The sequence below is a fragment of the Parasteatoda tepidariorum genome, chromosome 9 (genome assembly GCF_982258835.1).
Source record: "Parasteatoda tepidariorum strain Cologne lab strain chromosome 9, Ptep-v5.0, whole genome shotgun sequence".
NCBI lineage: Eukaryota > Metazoa > Arthropoda > Arachnida > Araneae > Theridiidae > Parasteatoda > Parasteatoda tepidariorum.
The window spans coordinates 61,684,082-61,704,289 of NC_141763.1; the positions used below are offsets into that span (position 1 = coordinate 61,684,082).

Here is a 20,208-nt window from a genome sequence, read left to right on the forward strand (position 1 = left end):
CGGAGGCTTCAAAAACCAACCTTTTAGGCAGAGCTTGACTAAGGCAGGGGCATACGGGGTACTTGCCCCGGGGGGCCCCACATTAAAGGGGATCCCAAATCGAATAGAAAGTTTATTTTACGTTTCCTTCTTTAATGAACTTTTTTAAAACAAAATATCAGTACAGTGTAAAATCCATCAATTTTATGTTATGTACTTCATTATTCTATCTTATAAACACAATATTTCGTAAATCCATGGCTTTTTAGGGCGGAATTCAGCTAAATGTTCGCAATTGCGATGGACATATTTGGCCCATCAGAAATCTGTATTTTTACACATCGCAAAATTCGATATGCTTACAAAAATACAGGCTTCTGATAGGCTTAATTGAGCCATCGTAATTGCGTAAATTCAACTGAATTCCACTCTAATGTCAGCAAGGATATGGATTTTTCGCAGTTAGATGACAATGTTAACAATCATAAAACTGCATTTGGCATGATGGACATAGAATTGTCAGAAAAATGGACGGAACAATATTTCGTCTGACCATTGGGGGCAGGAGGTTATTTTAAGTTCTAGTCAATTTTCTTGTTATCTATAATGAGGTGTAAAATTTCAATATCTCCATAAAGTTTGGTTCTTCATTACTGAAGTAGTGAAGCAGAGGGGGCCCCTAAAGAAGTTTTTGCCCCGGGCCCCAATTAGGCTAAGTCGGGCCCTGCTTTTAGGCTTAATGAATGAGTTTTCATGAATAGTGAATTTTTTCAACATCGAATCTAATAATTCAGAATACAGATAGTTCGAATTTGTAGAATTAAAGATCTCCTTGGATAAAACATTTTTTTTCGTGTCGGTGATTTTATTTACAGACCAATTTTTGTGGCCCGTAATTAACGGGTTAACAATGTTGTTCTAAATTTATTGCTTTCGGGATATTTCTTTATGCCTTGACCCTATAAACTATGCCCAATGTCTCTAATACGTAAAACAATTTATGTGAGAGAAAAAAATCAATTTTTAATAACGTTTCAGGAATTCAGAAAAAAATTAGAGAAGTCATGAGCTGTAAATACAGTTACAAAATATAATTGCGTAATACAAAGGTATTTATTTTCATTTCTTTCAATAATATTTTTTTTTTTCAATTTTTAAAAATTTTTCACAACCGATTATTGTAATGTAGTCAAGCAGAAAATATCTCTTGAATTGGGTATAATATGAAAAAAGCACAACTACTTCCACTTACTAGGAATAACATTTACCTTTTAGTTTAATTAATAAACTGAGTTTTAAATATGTTTACTAAATTCATAAACTTCGGTAAAACAACAATATAAATTGTTTTCAAAGGAACTAGACTAATACAATTCCAACCTGGCGAGTAGCGACTTATAAACAAGACACTTCGTTTGATGCTTTTACATGTTGCTAGAAATCAGGTTCGCAGAAAATGCTGTTTACTAGTTAAATTTTGTAGGAATAACACGATCTGTGACGTAGGCTATAGTATACCCAATTCAGCAAGCTGAATATTTTCATTGATTTGAAACTCTTTTTAAAAAAATTTCACCTAAATAATAAAAAAATATATATATATAATACTAAAAACAAAACCATTTTTTTAAAGTATGCATAATTATTTAAAAAGAAAATTTGAGTGCGAAAATTGATTTTAAATATTTATTAAATTGATTGCGGCCTCTAAGCCATTTTTTTTCCCTGCAGACTTTTCGCAAAAAATTGTGCACCCTTAACTTAGTTATTATAGGACTTATAGAAAACCAGCATTTTCTACCTACTTAAAAAGGAAACAATGTCTCACACACACTCAGAATATAATAACATTGTATCGGAAACTAAGCAGTAAGTCAACCTAAGAAAAAGATGAATGAAACAAAGGGATGTAAAACTACCGACTAAGTTAAGAAAAAAAAAAAGAAAAATGAACTGGAAACCTACATTTATCACTCTTAGAAACTAACCATTAGGTACACAGTTAGGAATCCGACGTAATTATGAAGTAATGACCTAACTGCAATGCTTGACTGTAACTGCAACAGTCCGCCGAATGTAATGGCAAATAATGACAGTTAATTCAGCAAAAATTGAAGAGAAACGATGGTTAAGGACAGATTAAAGAGACAACTACTAATGGTTTGTAACATAATCACTAGTAGGGAGAAGTTATTATGGGATTTAAACAGGAAAAGCTATAAAAAGTTAAAAGCTCCAAGAACATATTTAGTTATTTACTAGCTATACTTGATCCTTTTCCCCTTCGGATTTTCCTTTACTTGGTATTTTATTTTATGCCTAAAATTTTTTTGAAGAGTTTTTTTTTTTTTAAGGGTGGGAAAATAAAAGCTTCTTTATTTATAGATTGTTGGTAATAATCCATGAAAAATCTAACTAAACCTAAAAGCCTGAATTTAAGTGGTTAGAGAAAATAGTGCCAGGTTTAGTTAAATAAGTGCCAGAGTGGTTGTTATAAATTTATTAGGTGATTATGAAATTTTGAACAAATTATTAAATATGGAAATTATACATTATTAATTTTAATAAAAAAAAAGTTTTCAGTTTTGTCTATGGCATAACTACAAAATTCTTTTGAAATTGCTTAATAGCAAGATCTAATTTAGAGAAATTAGTTGAATTGTTACAGTTATTTATAATTCCCTTATTATTAAGAATAAAGTTTTTAAAGCAATGATAAACTGAAAACTGGCCTAAAGGTAACGATAATCTAATTGGAAATTTTTAGTCAAAAACTATTACAAATAAAGTTTTTAAAACAATGATAAACTGAAAACAGGCCTAAAGGTAAAGATAATCAAATGGAAATTTTTAGTCAAAAACTATTACAAATAAAGTTTTCAAAACAATGATAAACTGAAAACAGGCCTAAAGGTAAAGATAATCAAATGGAAATTTTTAGTCAAAAACTATTAAGAATAAAGTGTTTAAAACAATGATAACGTGAAAACAGGCATAAAGGTAAAGATAATCTAATGGAAATTTTTAGTCAAAAACTATTAAGAATAAAGTTTTTAAAACAATGATAAACTGAAAACAGGCCTGAAGCTAAAGAGAATCTAATGGAAATTTTTAGTCAAAAACTATTAAGAATAAAGTGTTTAAAACAATGATAAACTGAAAACAGGCCTAAAGGTAAAGAGAATCTAATGGAAATTTTTAGTCAAAAACTATTAAGAATAAAGTTTTTAAAACAATGATAAACTGAAAACAGGCCTAAAGGTAAAGAGAATCTAATGGAAATTTTTAGTCAAAAACTATTAAGAATAAAGTTTTTAAAACAATGATAAACTGAAAACAGGCCTAAAGGTAAAGAAAATCTAATGGAAATTTTTAGTCAAAAACTATTGTGTTTATATATTAACTATTTATTAAGTCCCTTATTATTAAGAATAAAGTTTTAAAAGCAATGATAAACTGAAAGCAGGCATAAGGGTAAAGAGAATCTAAAGATATATGGCAAATGGGTCTAAATTTTTTGCAGTTTAACATTAAATTTCTTTGTTCAATATTTTCTATTATATTTAAATTACCAGTAATGATTTGTTTATGAAATTTATCGGAAAATTAATATTTTTGATCACCCTATGCCAAAAAATACAGTAATAAATTTGTAATCTATATATATATATTTCTCTTACACGGCAACAAAAAAAAAAGCCTCATTACAACTCCCCGAATGGCAACGCTAGAAAATCGACCAATGATTGCCTGTAAAAATGTCACATGGCAAATCTAGCTTGAGGTGGCTCAACATATAGCGCTTTTAAAAACGGAAACTGAAATAACAATTCAGCTGCGGCAATCTCATACTATTAAGCTACGCAGAAGTGAGTAGTCTTTGTCGATAGATCTCTATTTTAGTATTTTGTCGAAAGCGCTTTTTTTCACGAATTTATTTGACGATTTTTGATTTATATCACGAATTTATTTGTTTTATTATTGTTATTAGTTATTCATTGAAAAATGAGTCTCAGTCAATGAGTCTTTATTTTAATTCAAATTTATTTTAATGACTTAGTATTTACTAAAAAGATGTAATTAAAAAAAAAAAAAAGTTGTTATATGGATTTGAATGATTGTTTTGAATTCTTAAAATTTTGTGCATTTGCAATGTACCTAAGTTAGTAGCGAGCGAAGCGAGCTTGGTTTGCGAAGCAAACCATATAAGATTGCGTCGCAATTTTCGAGGGTTGGCGAGAGTTAGCGAGCAGGGGGCGCAGCCCACTGGTTATTAAATATTATTTTGGCCATTATATGCAATAACTGCACAAAATTTCTTAAGTCTAGATATAATATTTATAAATATATGAACATTTTTATAAAATGCTAATTTTTTTGTCTTGCGTTTTCATGCTATAACTTTAAAAGTATTCAATAAAATTAAAAGAAATTTTTGAGCAATTTAAAATTAATTACAAATTTTTTCTTTAAATTTGACAATTTTTTTAGAAAACAGATTTGGATTATTTTTGGAAATTTTTTTTTGCGCATGCAAGGAAAAAATGGAACATTTTTTTCTTCTTCTTAATTTTGTAATAAATCGTATTTGGCAACTAATGAAAAAAGTCAATTTAACTGCCTTAAAAATTTAAAAAGTTTCAAGCAATTTTCTAAGTAGTTTTTGTACATTTCAAATATACTAAAAATGATAAGGGGTTTTCTACAAATATTATTTTGTATCATAAGACAAAATTAAATAACGAATGAATTAAATAACCTTACAATAAATGTTCATACACCAAAATTTGATTGTATAAGAAAAGAAAACATGCGAAAGAGTTATTCCTTTTATGGGGGTGGGTCCACAACAATGCCGATATCATTTTGATTCAATTTTGTTTATTAGTGCATAATAAAATTTGTGGAAAATACATTATCATATTGAGCTTTCTTTTAAAAACTACGAAAACTACTTAGAAAATTGTTTGCAACTTTTTAAAATTTCAAGATATTCAAATCAAACTTTTTTCATTAGTTGCCAAATACGATTCACTACATAATGAACAAAAATAAGTAATTTTAAATTGCGGCAATGTTTTTGTATAATGTTATTAAAAAATTTTTAAGTTATAGCGAAAAAAAAAAGAAACGTAAGACAAAATTTTTTTATATATATTTTTTTTTTTAGTAAAAATGGCCATATCTTCTTAAATATTTAATCAAGGTTTAAGAGATTTAGTGCAATTATTGCATCTAATAACCAAAATAATTGTTACAAATTTATTGCAAATTTATTACATTGTTTGGCATAAAATGATCAAGAACAATATTTTCCCTTTTTAATTTATTGTCCATCCCTCAAACCCCTAAAAGCTTTTGCTCTGCTTTTCATATGAAAAACGTATATATATATATATATATATATATATATATATATATATATATATATATATATATATATATATATATATATATATATATATATATATATATATATATATATATATATATATATATATATATATATATATATATGATATTACTGGTTGGTAGACTAATAATTTGAATGGATGAAAATTTAACAAGCATTCAAGCTTAAATACTTTTTAATCAGCAAATGTTAGATTTCTAGGTATATATTTCAGTTTGCGAATTATTGTGGTGTTCAGGTACGATTTACGATTCATTTATTAAAACAATGCATGTTTCGCAACACAAATTTTCTTACCATTTAAATTATGTTTGCGGAGCCTTGCAAACAGCAAATGTTAGATTTGTAGGTATATATTTCAGTTTGCGAATTATTATGGTGTTCAGGTACGATTTACGATTCATTTATTAAAACAATGCATGTTTCGCAACACAAATTTTCTTACCATTTAAATTATGTTTGCGGAGCCTTGCAAACAGCAAATGTTAGATTTGTAGGTATATATTTCAGTTTGCGAATTATTATGGTGTTCAGGTACGATTTACAATTCATTTATTAAAACAATGCATGTTTCACAACACAAATTTTCTCTCCATTTAAATTGCAAACAGCAAATGAAATTTAAAAATAGGAACCTGAGATAAAGTTAAACAAGGCCACCAACATTAGTTTAACGGTTTTCACAAAAAAACACGTCCATTTCAAATAGCATTATCGCTAAGTTAACAGCCAATAAAAATTTCAATCTCTGTTCACGGAGTTAACTCATTTGCATAAAAACACAATCTAAATGACGACCTCATAGTACCACATAACTCTTCCTATTTTTTGGCGAACTTTTCGTGGCTTGTTTATATCCCCCCCCCCCCCCGACAGATTCTTTGATTTATCATTTACTTGAAGACAGACAAAACGGGGTAAATTCAATTACAATGTATCAAGAAAAAGTCCATTTCGAACCTCCCCCCAATCAAAATGTCGGAATGGTAGTTAATGCCTATCTAGAAAAGAATTTTTGATATATTTTTTTTTCGGAAGTAGAGAAAGGGATTGTGTGAGGAACATAAATTACAAGTGGCTAGACCGATCATTATAGTGAAGTTAATTTATTACCATTTTGTTGAAAGTTTCGCTGAAAGACAGTTTAGTTCTGTAACAATCTTTCTAAAAGCTGCAAACGTTTCAAAAGATTTTACATGGCAAAATTATTCGTCATCTATCCTGAAAAATTGAACAAACCCTACCGGAAGTCTTGCGGTCCTCTTCTGACGTCATAGCATTAACGTGATTATTTATTTTTCTATATTTCTTTTTTGACGTTTGTTTGTATATACTTCGAATACTCAGTTGTTCGAAATCGAATTTTTGTGCCGTGATTTTGCAAAAAACTGTGTTCTTCATATTTTAAAATATCAGATAAAGATATGAAGAAAAAACAATATGAAGGATAACGCTTGACTTGAAGCTTTTAGATATGAGAATAAGGTGAATTGCCACGATATGAAGGATAACGCTTGAAGCTTTTAGATATGAGAATAAGGTGAATTGCCACAATATGAAGGATAACGCTTGAAGCTTTTAGATATGAGAATAAGGTGAATTGCCACAATATGAAAGATAGCGCTTGAAGCTTTTAGATATGAGAATAAGGTGAATTGCTACAATATGAAGGATAACGCTTGAAGCTTTTAGATATGAGAATAAGGTGAATTGCCACAGTATGAAGGATAACGCTTAAAGCTTTCAGATATGAGGTATTTCGTACCAGGACATGATTTCATTTTTCAAACTCGGTAGTAAAATTTGCTGATGATAAAAAATTATTACTCGCTAAAGTTCACAAGTTTATTTTGAAGCTATATCGCAATATATTTTTTGCAGTCAGAAACTTCAACATAATCATTGCTGTGTGACTTATTGCAATAAAACGATCACTGAATGGTAAATATCAAGTATTTATGCTCGCATGAAAGTTTAAATACTGATATGCGCGATCCTGAATACATCGGTAGTAATAATATCGTATTTAAAATACCGAGATTTTAAAAACGATGTGGAAATTGCGGGGGCTGGAAGCAAGATAACTAACCGTAATAACTGCCAAGAAAACGATTAGAAAATGACGATGATTTGCTATAGCAGGATCGCAAATCGAGAGCCTCAAAAAGTGATTAGTCAAATTTCAAATTCAAGTGTCGTAATAAAATATAAAAATATCGGTATTTGAAAAACTATGTGAAAAAGACAGTAAAAATGAGAAATAACTGCCGAGAAAATGGTCACAAAATGGCGTAGATGAACTATGGAATAGTCGGAAATAAAGCAGGTCAATTGGTGATTACTCAAATTCAAAATTCGAGTGTCGTAATATCGCATTTAAAAAATCGGAATTTAATAAACCTTGTTGAAAGGGCCGAAAATTCGATAAATAAGTTTGTAAAATATGGTCAAAAAACAAGATGGACTTAAGGCGGAATCGCCGTCAAAGAAATTATTACTCAAATTTGAAAATTATGTGTCGCAATAAGATTGTTTTAGAAGTATCGGAAATTAAACGACTATGTAAAAATGCCGTAAAAACAAAACATAGCTGAAATAACTGTCGACAAAACGAACAGAAACGACGTCAATTAACGACGGGATAGCAGTGAATGATTCTCATGAAAAAGTGATAACTAAAATTCGAATTTTAGGTGTCGCCATATTATCGTATTAAAAATAGCGAATTTGAAGAATCATGTTGGAGATCACAAAAAAAAAAAGAAACGATTAAAAACAGTTGAAAAAATTGTCGGAAAAAGATGAAATCGTCGTTTATCGAGAATGTCAATAAGTTATAACTCTAAGTCGAATTTCGCCTGTCGGAATAACGTATTAAAGTATCGGAATTCAAAAATCATGTGAAAAAGGACGACAAAACGATCGTTAACTCAGACTTAGACTTTACTAACAATTTTCGCTATTGCCTTTAAATAGCATTTGATTTTTGTTAACTAGCAATTTGCTACTTGCCAAAATTCCGTACATTATCCTTGTTTTTATTAAGTTTTCCGAGTGGAGAGACAGCCATGAGCAAGATCTTTCAAATTGGGCCAACAGTTTTGCCGGGTAAAATGTTCCAAAACATTTGCTGCTAAAAGACAGATAGCTTAGACTCAGTGAAGCGTTCGTATTATTTTGTCACCAATTTGTATATTTTGTTTCTTGCTACTTGCCAAAATTCCGTGCATTATCCTTGTTTTTTTTTCCAAGTTCTCCGAGTGGAGTGACAGCCAAGAGCAAGATCTTTCAAATTGCGCCAACAGTTTTGCCGGGTAAAATGTTCCAAAACATTTGCTGCTAAAAGACAGATAGCTAAGACTCAGTGAAGCGTTCGTATTATTTTGTCATCAATTTATATATTTTGTTTCTTGGTACTTGCCAAAATTCCGTGCATTATCCTTGTTTCTTTTCCAAGTTCTCCGAGTGGAGTGACAGCCAAGAGCAAGATCTTTCAAATTGCGCCAACAGTTTTGCCGGGTAAAATGTTCCAAAACATTTGCTGCTAAAAGACAGATAGTTAAGACTCAGTGAAGCGTTCGTATTATTTTGTCACCAATTTGTATATTTTGTTTCTTGCTACTTGCCAAAATTCCGTGCATTATCCTTGTTTTTTTTTTTTCCAAGTTCTCCGAGTGGAGTGACAGCCATGAGCAAGATCTTTCAAATTGCGCCAATAGTTTTGCCGGGTAACGTGTTCCAAAACATTTGCTGCTAAAAGACAGATTGCTTAGACTCAGTGAAGCGTTCGTATTATTTTGTCACCAATTTGTATATTTAACATGAAAACAGTGGTTACAGTAGATAAAGACCATGCATTATATAAAATATTGAAATTTTACTGTTCTATTTATTCCAAATTTTCTGTTACAGTGTTTATGTCACGTTGTCTACAACGTTACCAACTTTCTCCGGATCGCGAATAAATATTTCGAAGTGGTAGTCTCTAATGTATGATACTTGTTGGTTTAATAAATTCGATTAATAGGGTTTTTACCCACCCCTACTTCTAAATAATTCAAATGCTAATGTGATGCTCCACTTTGTCGCAGTAGGCCGTGTTTAGCCTTTGAAAAAAGTTGACAAAATTAACAGATTTATTGACAAAATTAACAAAATTGACTGACAAAATTAATTGACAAAATTAACAGATTAACAAATTTATAAATAAAGTTTATTGAGGTAATTGTAAACGCTAAAGCCTGTAAAAGACTATTTTTAAATATTTAATTTGAGGAATAAAGTTTTTTAATTGTTTTATTATTAATCATTTTTAAATTATCTTTTATATCCGATCGTTTAATTCGCAGTCCTTATTCTATGCCTAGTCTAGGTAAAATTTGTTTTTTGTGTATACACGTAAGCTGAAAATCAATAAAATATGGTTTACATTTAGGGTTCCCGCGAGCCTTGAAAATTTTAAGAAGCGGTAACAAAAATAAAACAAATGTCGATATATTTTAATTCCTGTGTAACCACCACTAAAAATTGTTTTCCAAAGAAAGTAAATATTCATGAAAAGTCCAGATTCTAAACCACTTAACGATAAAGTGGTATATTAAAATAAGAAATACCATCTAGAGTTAACCTAAATTTACAACCACTACTAAAATTTTTCAAGGAAAGCGAGAACCCTCACTTCGAAATGAGAACTTGCTAAAAACTGCTATAAACGTTGAAAACGGTTAATGGGGAAAGATATTAAGGATATTAGCTATTTTATTTTGGTTTAAATGAGAAATTTTATCGATGCTTGTTCTTTTCATATTTTTTTCTCTATATATTGTTAATAGAAATATAATATTTTCTTTTAAAAAAATGCCATTTCTATTTATTTGGTATTTTACTTGAAATAATTTCATAAAGGCAAGGAAGGATTAGATAAATTATGAATTTTAGGTTGAATCTAAATATATAATCTGGTTTCAAACTCCTCACTGTTTATAAGAATTACTAACTTGCAGAACCTTTTTATGGAGCCCTGGTGTTCCACAGAACATTATTCGGGAACCCCTGTTTTAGAGAATGCTTTAACTTTTAACACCCTATCAAGTTGAAAGTTAGACAACATCAAAAGATAAGAACAACGCCGACAATCCTTCATGTGTGAAGAACAACCGGATATCAGGCAAAATAATTAAATAAAAATGTACCCTTAAAACACTTTTTTTCTTTTTTGCCGAGTAAAAACATTCTATTCGCAGTTAAACTTCTTTTTTTTTTTTTAGAAATTATCATGACGGGGAAAAATACAACAGAATTCACTTTTTTTTTATAAACATTAAATGCTTGCATTAATATAAAAAAAAAAGTAGTAAAAATAAAAGTTTTCCAAGTAATAAAAAGCAGTCGAACTAGTTTTTAGCGTCTTTAATTTCTCTTCTTTTATTTACATGACAGGTAAAATGGACTTAATTTTCATCTTTGAAGCCATTACTTGATATTTGATTGATTTTTTTTTTTTTTTTTTGCCCTCTTATTTTTTTATTATTTGATTTTTATAGGCAACTACATTTTTTATGTCAATTTTTATTGAAAAACTTTTCTTTGATAAATAAAATATCGTAAAAAATAATACAGCCTCAAATATTATCGTAAGTTTAGAAACGGAATTGTACAGTTGTATTTGGGTATTTCCTTAAGATTTATATTTACACTTGAAATGGTGACAGAATTTATGCTTTATTTTTAATTTTTGGATTTATAAATTCTGACAAATGATTTTGACAAAATATAAATTAAACATGCACAATAATCATACGATGGAGTGTTTGAGCTCTGGCACAATAAAGTAAATATTTCTATCAAAACTTGTTAATGATATCGTAATTTAACTTCATTTTACTACTACTTGAAAATCAATATTCCAATTTCTTCTAGTCTTCCGACTTCCGGGGAAAAAAAGATAGAGAGAGAATCCTGATTCTAATTAATGACTCACAATATTGATCAGGCTGATGCATAGCAAAAATTCAAGTTGCCATTGTTTAAGCGAGGCATGAGAGAAAATACAGTACAAATAGTTCTAAGAAGGTATAAAATTTTAATCTGTATTTTCAAGATATAGAATAGGGGTTTCCAACTTACATGTACAACTTACATACAATTAAAAATGCCAGTCAAATTTCGGGCTGCAATTTTATCAAAATTTTATATAGGACTCTTTTATGTTTGAAGGAATATTAAATATTACAGTCAATTTTTTTTAATATTAAAAAACAAAATAACAAGCATTACAAATAATGCTTGTTACGTATAATTTTGAATCTTCTCTTAATCAGAAACTTAGTGACAAGTTTTTTTTTTTCTTTTAAATTTAACTCTATGATAAAACATTTTTTTCGACTTATAAGGAATTATAGCAACACAACAAAAATTCTCGAGCATCTGAAATTAATTTTTTTTTCTTTCCCTCTCATGCGATATTCAATTCAAGGAATTTAAATAAAACATGATATTCATTCCTATTATTTTTTTATTTGGCTAAATATTCTCTTGGATGCAAAACCTGAGAAAAAAAAAATTCTTTTTTGCACCGTTGGTATGTTAAATTTCACAGAAACGAAAAAATTAGGTTTTTGAAACAAAAGAAAAGTATTTTAAACTCATATAAATTTTTTACGAAAATTGTCCGCTAAAAAACGACAACTAATATATTTTAGTTCGCGGGTCACAAAAAAAAGCTTCGCGGGCCGCCAGTTTCTGACCACTGATATAGAAGATTTGAGACAGTGCAGAAAGGTAGAAAATGGGGTATAAATGCAGAAGTTTCTGCAAAATGCAGAAAAGTTAGCAGCTATGTATTTGGGCCCCGGGCTGCATGCTGCACACTCTTACTCCAATTTGAAATTTAGGCAATGGTTTCAACAACATTTGAGAAAATAAAATACAGATTATTACAGTAAGATTTGATCACAGGACTATGACATCTATTCATTAATAATAAAAATGCAACGCAGAATTCATAAATGATTTAGAAAGCAATATTAAATGAAACGGAATAAATTAATAAAATAAAAAAATTAAGTTGTTGCAGTTATTACTAATGTTGTCAATCAACAATCAATATCTGCACATCCAAATGAAAACAAAGACATTTTACAACCGATATCGAACGTTTTTTTAGCAAATAACAAAGCGTTACTCCAGTGGCCTAGATTGGAAATTAATAATTTATCTCGCCATTTCTGTCGGTTAAGGCCATTAATTACAATTATATGCTAAGGAGGAAAACTTCTCCCAGAGTTAATGGCCTATTCATGGCAGCTTCAAAAACACAACCATTATTGAAGGTCATGCAAAGGTCACTCAATCGATTTGAGGATTAAAAGGATGCGCAAACACATTTTTGAAACAATTTAATTGAAGATTATTTTTACTAACGATTATAAATGATTAATACATGCTAAGTACATCGTTGTGCGATATTTCTAATGCATATGATCATTTTAGGAAATATCACGATAAGGCTAGTTTAATTTTAGTCACCAAATCTCTGCTGAACAGTCAAACAAATTAGGCTTTAATATTGGTGCATAAATTCCGTAATAAGTTTTGAAAGCAATAAAGGCACTTATAGGTTTCTTAAAAATTACATTTTTGAAGGACTTCAAAGATAATTTCACAAATAATTGCGAACGATTAATGTATGCCAAATGCATAGCTTTTGCGCAATATGTGCAACGCATAATCGTTTTAGGAAACATGGCGATCAGTGGTTTCCAACTGGCGGCCTGGGGGGCGCATCCGGCCCGCGAAGACTTTTTTTGTGGCCCGCGAACTAAAATATATCAGTTGTCATTTTTTTGCTGACAATTTTCGTAAAAAATCTATATGGGTTTAAAATACTTTTCTCGTTAATAAAAACCTAATTTCTTCGTTTCTGTGAAATTCATCATACCAACGGTGCAAATAAAAATTATTTCTCAGGTTTTGCATTCAAGAAAACATTTATTCAAATACATAAATAATCATGTATGTTGCTCTTTTTTATTTCATTTTTTTGTATTTTGTGAATATAATTTAGCGTGTGTATCAGAAATTTTCTCGAAGAAATTATCCGATTTAACTTTTTGAAACCACTCATTTTGGACGAAAATATTTACACTCACATTTGTAAATTTAATATGTAAATATCTATTCTCTGGTGGTTGCAGCAGACAAACCTCAATTTTGTCATTGAACATTTTGTGTGCTACTATGCAAGTTTCAATATCAACCTTTTTAAAGTCTTATATCTTAACAATTAGATATCTGTTGCACATTAATTTTTTAATACATGAGTGCACATGAAAGTTATTGTAGCCCGAATTTTTTAATATGCAATTAAATCTTTTTAAAAATCTATTTCTTATTTTAATTTGTAATTCAATACTTTTGTTTTGTACAACTTGGCAAAAATCTGACAGTAATATTTATGTTCCTTCAAACATAAAAGAGTCCTACATAAAATTTTGATAAAGTTGCGGCCCGCCATTTGATTTGCGTTTTTAATTGTGGCCCCCGGCCTCATGTAAGTTGGAAACCCCTGATCTATCTCAACACCTTTTAACTCTTTTTTCCCCCCTCATTTTTAAAATCATCTTTTACACTTGGTTGCCTTATACTGGTGTTGAATCCCCTTGCATGATTTTACTTTTCTAGAGTTTTAATTTTGTAGTTGCCGCCAACCCACTTTTAGTGGTGAATTATTGTGTAACTTATTTGTTTGTATCATCATTGCCTATTTGTTGTAATTTGTTTGTATCATTGCCTATTATGTTGTGAAACTTTATCTTTCTTAAATTGTGAATTTAAGAAATTACGCCGTATGCCTTATTAAAGGCAGGTCGGTTATTTTATTTTATTTTATTTATATTCATTTATTTAAACAAAGGAAACTGACCTTAACCCAACAAAAAATAAATAAATAATTAAATTTACTTGCCGAAAATTACCCCCTTTTTTTTCATCCATGACTCAGTATTGCGGTTTCATTCAAAAAAAGAAGGAATTTTCAATTTTAAAAATAAATGATAAGTTAGGTTAGTATAAAAACAGCAAGTTGTGACCTGACTTGACCACCCTAACATCCGGTACCGGGGAGTGACCGACAGAATAACTTCCGTTGCATTCGCCACCCAAAAAAAAGGAAGAAGTTCTCGAGTTTCTTCTAAGACAAACAGGAAAGTGTGGTTTAAAACATTTCAAACAGGCGTAAAAACAGGAACTGTTAACCCATTTGGCACTTATGTTCATATTTTAAGAACACGTCCGCTTTACAAAAAGATAGAAAATCGTAACTTATTTCATTAATAGCATTTATCTTGCGAAATTAAGATGCTCCTGCTTGCCACAGTATATTATGTACTTTACCATTTCATCAACGAAAATAAATTCAGCTATTTTATTAATTTATTCTTTAAAAAAAATAGCGGTTACCTAAAAAAAATACAGTTGAATTTGCTGGTGCCAGTGACTTTGCATTGGAGACAGAGCTGGCGAAATGCTCAAATTATTGATTTAAACAACTTAGTGCCAATTCGAAATGAGATAATTAAAACCAGCATTGTATATTACCAGCCAACTTTTACGCATTTGGCGTAAAATTTCATTTCTATATTTAAAGTGGTAGTAAAATGTATGCTTTCTATATATTCTTGCATTTATAAACTAAATTTATAATCTTTTTGATCACCACTATTTTTAAAAAAATTAAGTATATATAGTAATATAGAATACATTGTGTTAATCCTCAGAAGTCCTGTCAAAATACAACGAAAATTACGGCCTAAACTTGTAATTTGCGTTCCATTTTACTACCTCTTTGGCCAATTTATGAAAGCTATTGCTTTCATAAATTGGAAATTTGGATGGCTTGTCGAATACCATGCAGCGAGTATATCATAGAAATAACTGCAGAAAAAGCGATAGATAATACGATTTCTTTTTTCTGTTTGAGTTGAGATTCCAGGCTGTTGCCCCAATTCAATAGTAATCACCATTGTGGGGCATTTCTTTCCACTCTATTTAAGCTATTGCTTTCATAAATTGGAAATTTGGATGGCTTGTCGAATACTATACAGCGAGTATATCATAGAAATAACTGCAGAAAAAGCGATAGATAATACGATTTCTTTTTTCTGTTTGAGTTGAGATTCCAGGCTGTTGCCACAATGCAATAGTAATCACCATTGTGGGGCATTTCTTTCCACTCTATTTAAGCTATTGCTTTCATAAATTGGAAATTTGGATGGCTTGTCAAATACTATACAGCGAGTATATCATAGAAATAACTGCAGAAAAAGCGATAGATAATACGATTTCTTTTTTCTGTATATTCGTCACAAATCGAGATCGTTAAAACATCATTGTAAAAATATAAAAACTGGTAACTGGATTATTTGATTATTTGAGTTCTTTTTTGGTAAAACGAAAACCTTCGTACTTACTAAAATACAATAATAATACGTATAACAGTTTGATTTTAATATAAAACGTGTTGTGAATATTTGTCAAAACTAAAATGTCAGTCACATTAAAAGTTAACAACTTGGTTGCTGATTCCAAACCACTTTTTTTAAAGTGGTGATTTTTTACAATGCAATCATTTGTAAAAAAAACAAAACAAAGAGACTTCGTAATTTGCAAGCGAGACGTCAACAGAGAATGGGTTATGAATTGAATTTCAGGTCTTGAATTCAAACCAGTTTTATTCTTTGACTATGATACATATTTCTAGGTTGTTTTTTTAAAGATATAAGCGTATGTAAAAGCGCTTTTTAGTGCATAATATACTGTTTTTAAAAGTGTTGTGACAACGTATTAGTTATTTATCATTGAAAGTAACGTTTTTTGTTTCTTTAGAGGAAAAAAAAGCCTGCTTTGCAAGCATTAAAATTTGCACAAAATTTCTATAAAATACGAATCCAAATATATCAAAGTTTTTTTAATTTCATTTTTAACTAATTTTTTGCCATTTGGAGCATAAATGCTACATTTCACAGTAAGAAGAAAACCGCGTAATATGTTCTTAGAACATTATTTTGTGAAGCAGAGTCTATGTTTTTTATTAGTAGATATCATCTCTGGTTTTTCTTCAAAATAAATAAATAAAATTTTAAAAAAATAAACAAACTAAAATAAATGAAATTTTAAAAAAATAAACAAACTAAAATAAATAAAACGCGAATTCTAAATTCATATAACAGGACTGCCGAGAATAAGACAACACTTAATACCTACCCTGCTTTTGGGAGAGGAAAAGACAAGACTTATAATAATCAGCTCAACAAAAATACGCTATTTTTTTTCTCATCTGAATCACAGTAGATAGTGGCGGATTGTTTTCAATTCGAAATAGTGAAAGGTTTCACTTTACTTTATAAGTTTCTACTAGTTTTGCCTCTTTTTCAGGGTCGCAAACAGCCCTGATATAAAGATATTTATAGTACTAATATATTATAGGTAACCACGACGGTTTAGTTTTTTAGTTACAAAATAAATGCTTCGAATGAAATAATTAAAATACAACTATTTAGTAGTTTTTTCTTTTTTTTAAAGTTTATTTACCCAGGTAAAATAAAAAACCAAAGTTTAAGTGCTTAACATTAGGGGCAAACCCATAACTACAAACTATTCAAACACCATCTTGCTGCAAAGAATTAATAACTTAAATATTTTAAGCGTTAATAAACTTTTTTAGAACTCGCTAATTTCGCGAGATTTTTTTACCTAGTGGAAAATTGTCAAAGTCAATAAATCGGACAATCTCAGTTTTTGAAAATTTTTACAAGTTAACTAAAATATTTTCAAAGTTATTAACTTTGAGCTAGAAAAACTTTTAAGTAACTTTTTGAATAACTCTTTGAATATTAAAAAATCGCCAGTTTTGGCGACATTTTCCCACAATAATGAAAATTATCAAAATCAATGCCTTATTCTCCTTTATTGCAAATTTTTATGAGACCAGATAATTCAGTGTTGAAGTAACTTTTTAAACAGTAAAAAATTAGACCACAAACACTTTTCATTTTCACAAAATTGTGGCTCTTTTTAATATGGAAGTTTTGTACCATTTTCAGACTTATCATATATGGTGCTTAAATGAGAAGGCTTAATCTTACTTAACAGTCATAACTAACTGTTGCAAACTCACAGCAATTATGAAAATAACATATTATTCTCCAAAAGGTGTTGTTTGATGGCATTCACTCAACAGCCCAAGCTTTTACCAAAACGGGCATGTTTCGAAAGATGAAACACCAGTGCCTAATATGTTAGTAAAAAGTCATTGCAATCTTTCCCTTTTTTTTTTTTTTTTTTTTTTTTTTTAACAATGCATTGTTAGCGCTCTTAAAAGTTACTCATAAATATGAATAATAGTCATCGATTATAATGATTTTCAAATAGTTAAAAAAAATCGTCATTCTAATTCAAAAAAACTTCGATATTTTTTGAATATTTGAATTATTGATTACATTTAAGCTTTATTAACATTTTTCACCAAGATAGTACAAAAACAAAAAAACTGAAGCTTTGTTTCGAGGTTACAGCACTTAAACTGTATCTTTTTAATTAATCACTTTTTTTTTAATAAATATTTCTAGCCACCTTTATAAATCATACTTCTTTTTTCTTTATTTATTTAACACAACTGGGCACCTGGGCCTCGCAGCGGCCCCTATCCCATACATCATGTAATTTAGATACATTGTGTTTAAAACATTTTAAGTTTAGCAACATTATGGTAGCTATTTAAATAGGTCAAGCACATTTGCTTGATAAGAAAAATGTTGAAATTATTACAACAATGAAAATAATTTAAATCAATTAGTACATAGTAAATAATATCTAAGCATTAATTTAAATAACACATGTTAGCGTAGATGTGAATTATAAATGATATTAGCTATGTTTTCAAAATTATCTTGTACAACATATAATCTTTAGTGGTTACCAAGCCACTCAAATAAACTTTAGTGGTTACTATGCACAGCACAATTGTATTTGATTATTCTAATTCTGCAACCCCTCCTCCAATCCTAACTTCTCAATTAGTTTAAAGCAATATATTAACATAATTTTTTCACCCTTTACTTGTTGCCCGCCCGGTAGTACTTCGATTCCAATTTTTACTATTTTCGAGAGATGTTCGCGATATTGTCAAAGTTCTTCATGTATTGAATTTTGGATAATAATTTGTCCGGCAGTTTTTAAATCACACAAAACCGCCCTGAGAATGAGTTTGAGACATTTCAGCATAGACAGCAGAAATATTAAAATGATTTCCATTTCTTCTGTGAAATAAAGGTAGGAAAATGCTCATATATATATATATATATATATATATATATATATATATATATATATATATATATATATATATATATATATTCACCATTTAACCCTTTCGCGCCGACTGTCACAAATACGTGCCATCATAAAACCGTATCAACCAGGGTAAAAAGATAAAACTGGTAATCAAAGTAATTCTTTAGCAGTTTATTTGTGGGCGGAGTTATAATTGTTTGATTTATTTAATTTACCATTACTTTGTTCAAAATAAAGCTATTTAGTTATACTTTGAATTATCATTGATTATATATACGATTAAACTAACAATAATTAAAGTAAAAGCAAAGTAAGTCTGTCAAATTAACAGCGACTACATTTAAGTTACCGTTTTTTATTTAATTACAACTTGATTCTGATTTTGTACGAATGCTTTTCTGAATCACCCGTCCGCAAGGGGTTAATACTTAACGTATTCACCTTATTCCCGACTATGTTTTATATTCTCCACGGAAAGGGGCAGAAAGGCGCATAGAGGTTGTTTCAACTTCCGGTCGAAGAATTTCTGCTGGTGTAAACTAAATTGCGTAAATCCGCATCTCAACGATCAAGTAATTGCATATTCATATAGGATAATTTTGCAAAATATTTTTCTTCACATCTACATCTGATATTTTAAAATATGAAGAACACATTTTTTCGCAAAAACACGAAACAAAAATTAAATTCAGAACAATTGAGTATTCCGAGTATACGCACAAACGAACCCAAAATATCAACAACAACAAAAATAGTCACGTCGATGCTATGACGTTAGAAAAGGACCTCAAGACTTCCCGTAGAATTTTTTTTAATTTTTTTTAGGACAGATGGTAAATGACTAACTGTTTAACACTACTTAAATTATTACTTAATTATTATTACTTACTTAAGACAATCTAACAAAATGATTCTTAATAAATACTTAACGTATAATTAATTTCATAAAACTACTTAAGTTATTACTTAATATAACTTAACAAAATGAAAAATAGCTATAGTGTTGTAAATAGATAGAATACCCGAGTTTATGGTGCAACACAAGAGAAGTATATATGTTACCGTTAAAGTATATAACATAGTTATTTCATAGAATACCTAGTTATTCCATGAAATAACTGATTGTGTCTGTTAAAGTGTGCAATATGTTATTAATTTGACACTTTAACTAGTTATTCTATGAAATAACTAGGTATTCTATAAATTAACTAATGAGAGACAGTCAAAGTGTAAAATAAATAATTTATCTAAAATGAAATAACTAGGTATTCTATAAATAAACTAATGATAGACAATTAAAATTAGAAAGAAGCAATTCATCTAATTTATGCAGCGTATGAATGGTATTTATGGAAACGTACCATAAAATCATTTGTTACAACAAGGACTACTAAAATGACACTTGGAAGTACAAAGAACATTATTTCTAAAACAAAAACATTTTTTGTTGACACACTGGGTTTTAC

General features: G+C 29.3%; 1 protein-coding gene and 1 long non-coding RNA gene across 2 annotated transcripts in view; both read right to left on the bottom strand.

Annotated features, from left to right (window-relative positions):
• Positions 1-20,208, bottom strand: part of dachs (unconventional myosin-IXb-like dachs) — a 130,111-nt gene that overhangs the window by 96,053 nt on the left and 13,850 nt on the right. The window lies entirely within an intron of this gene.
• On the bottom strand, positions 13,997-17,241 carry LOC147804107 (uncharacterized). The gene is made up of 2 exons (XR_015429259.1): positions 15,625-17,241; positions 13,997-15,286 (listed from the first exon to the last, which is right to left on the bottom strand). It is a non-coding gene; the product is annotated as an uncharacterized LOC147804107 (long non-coding RNA).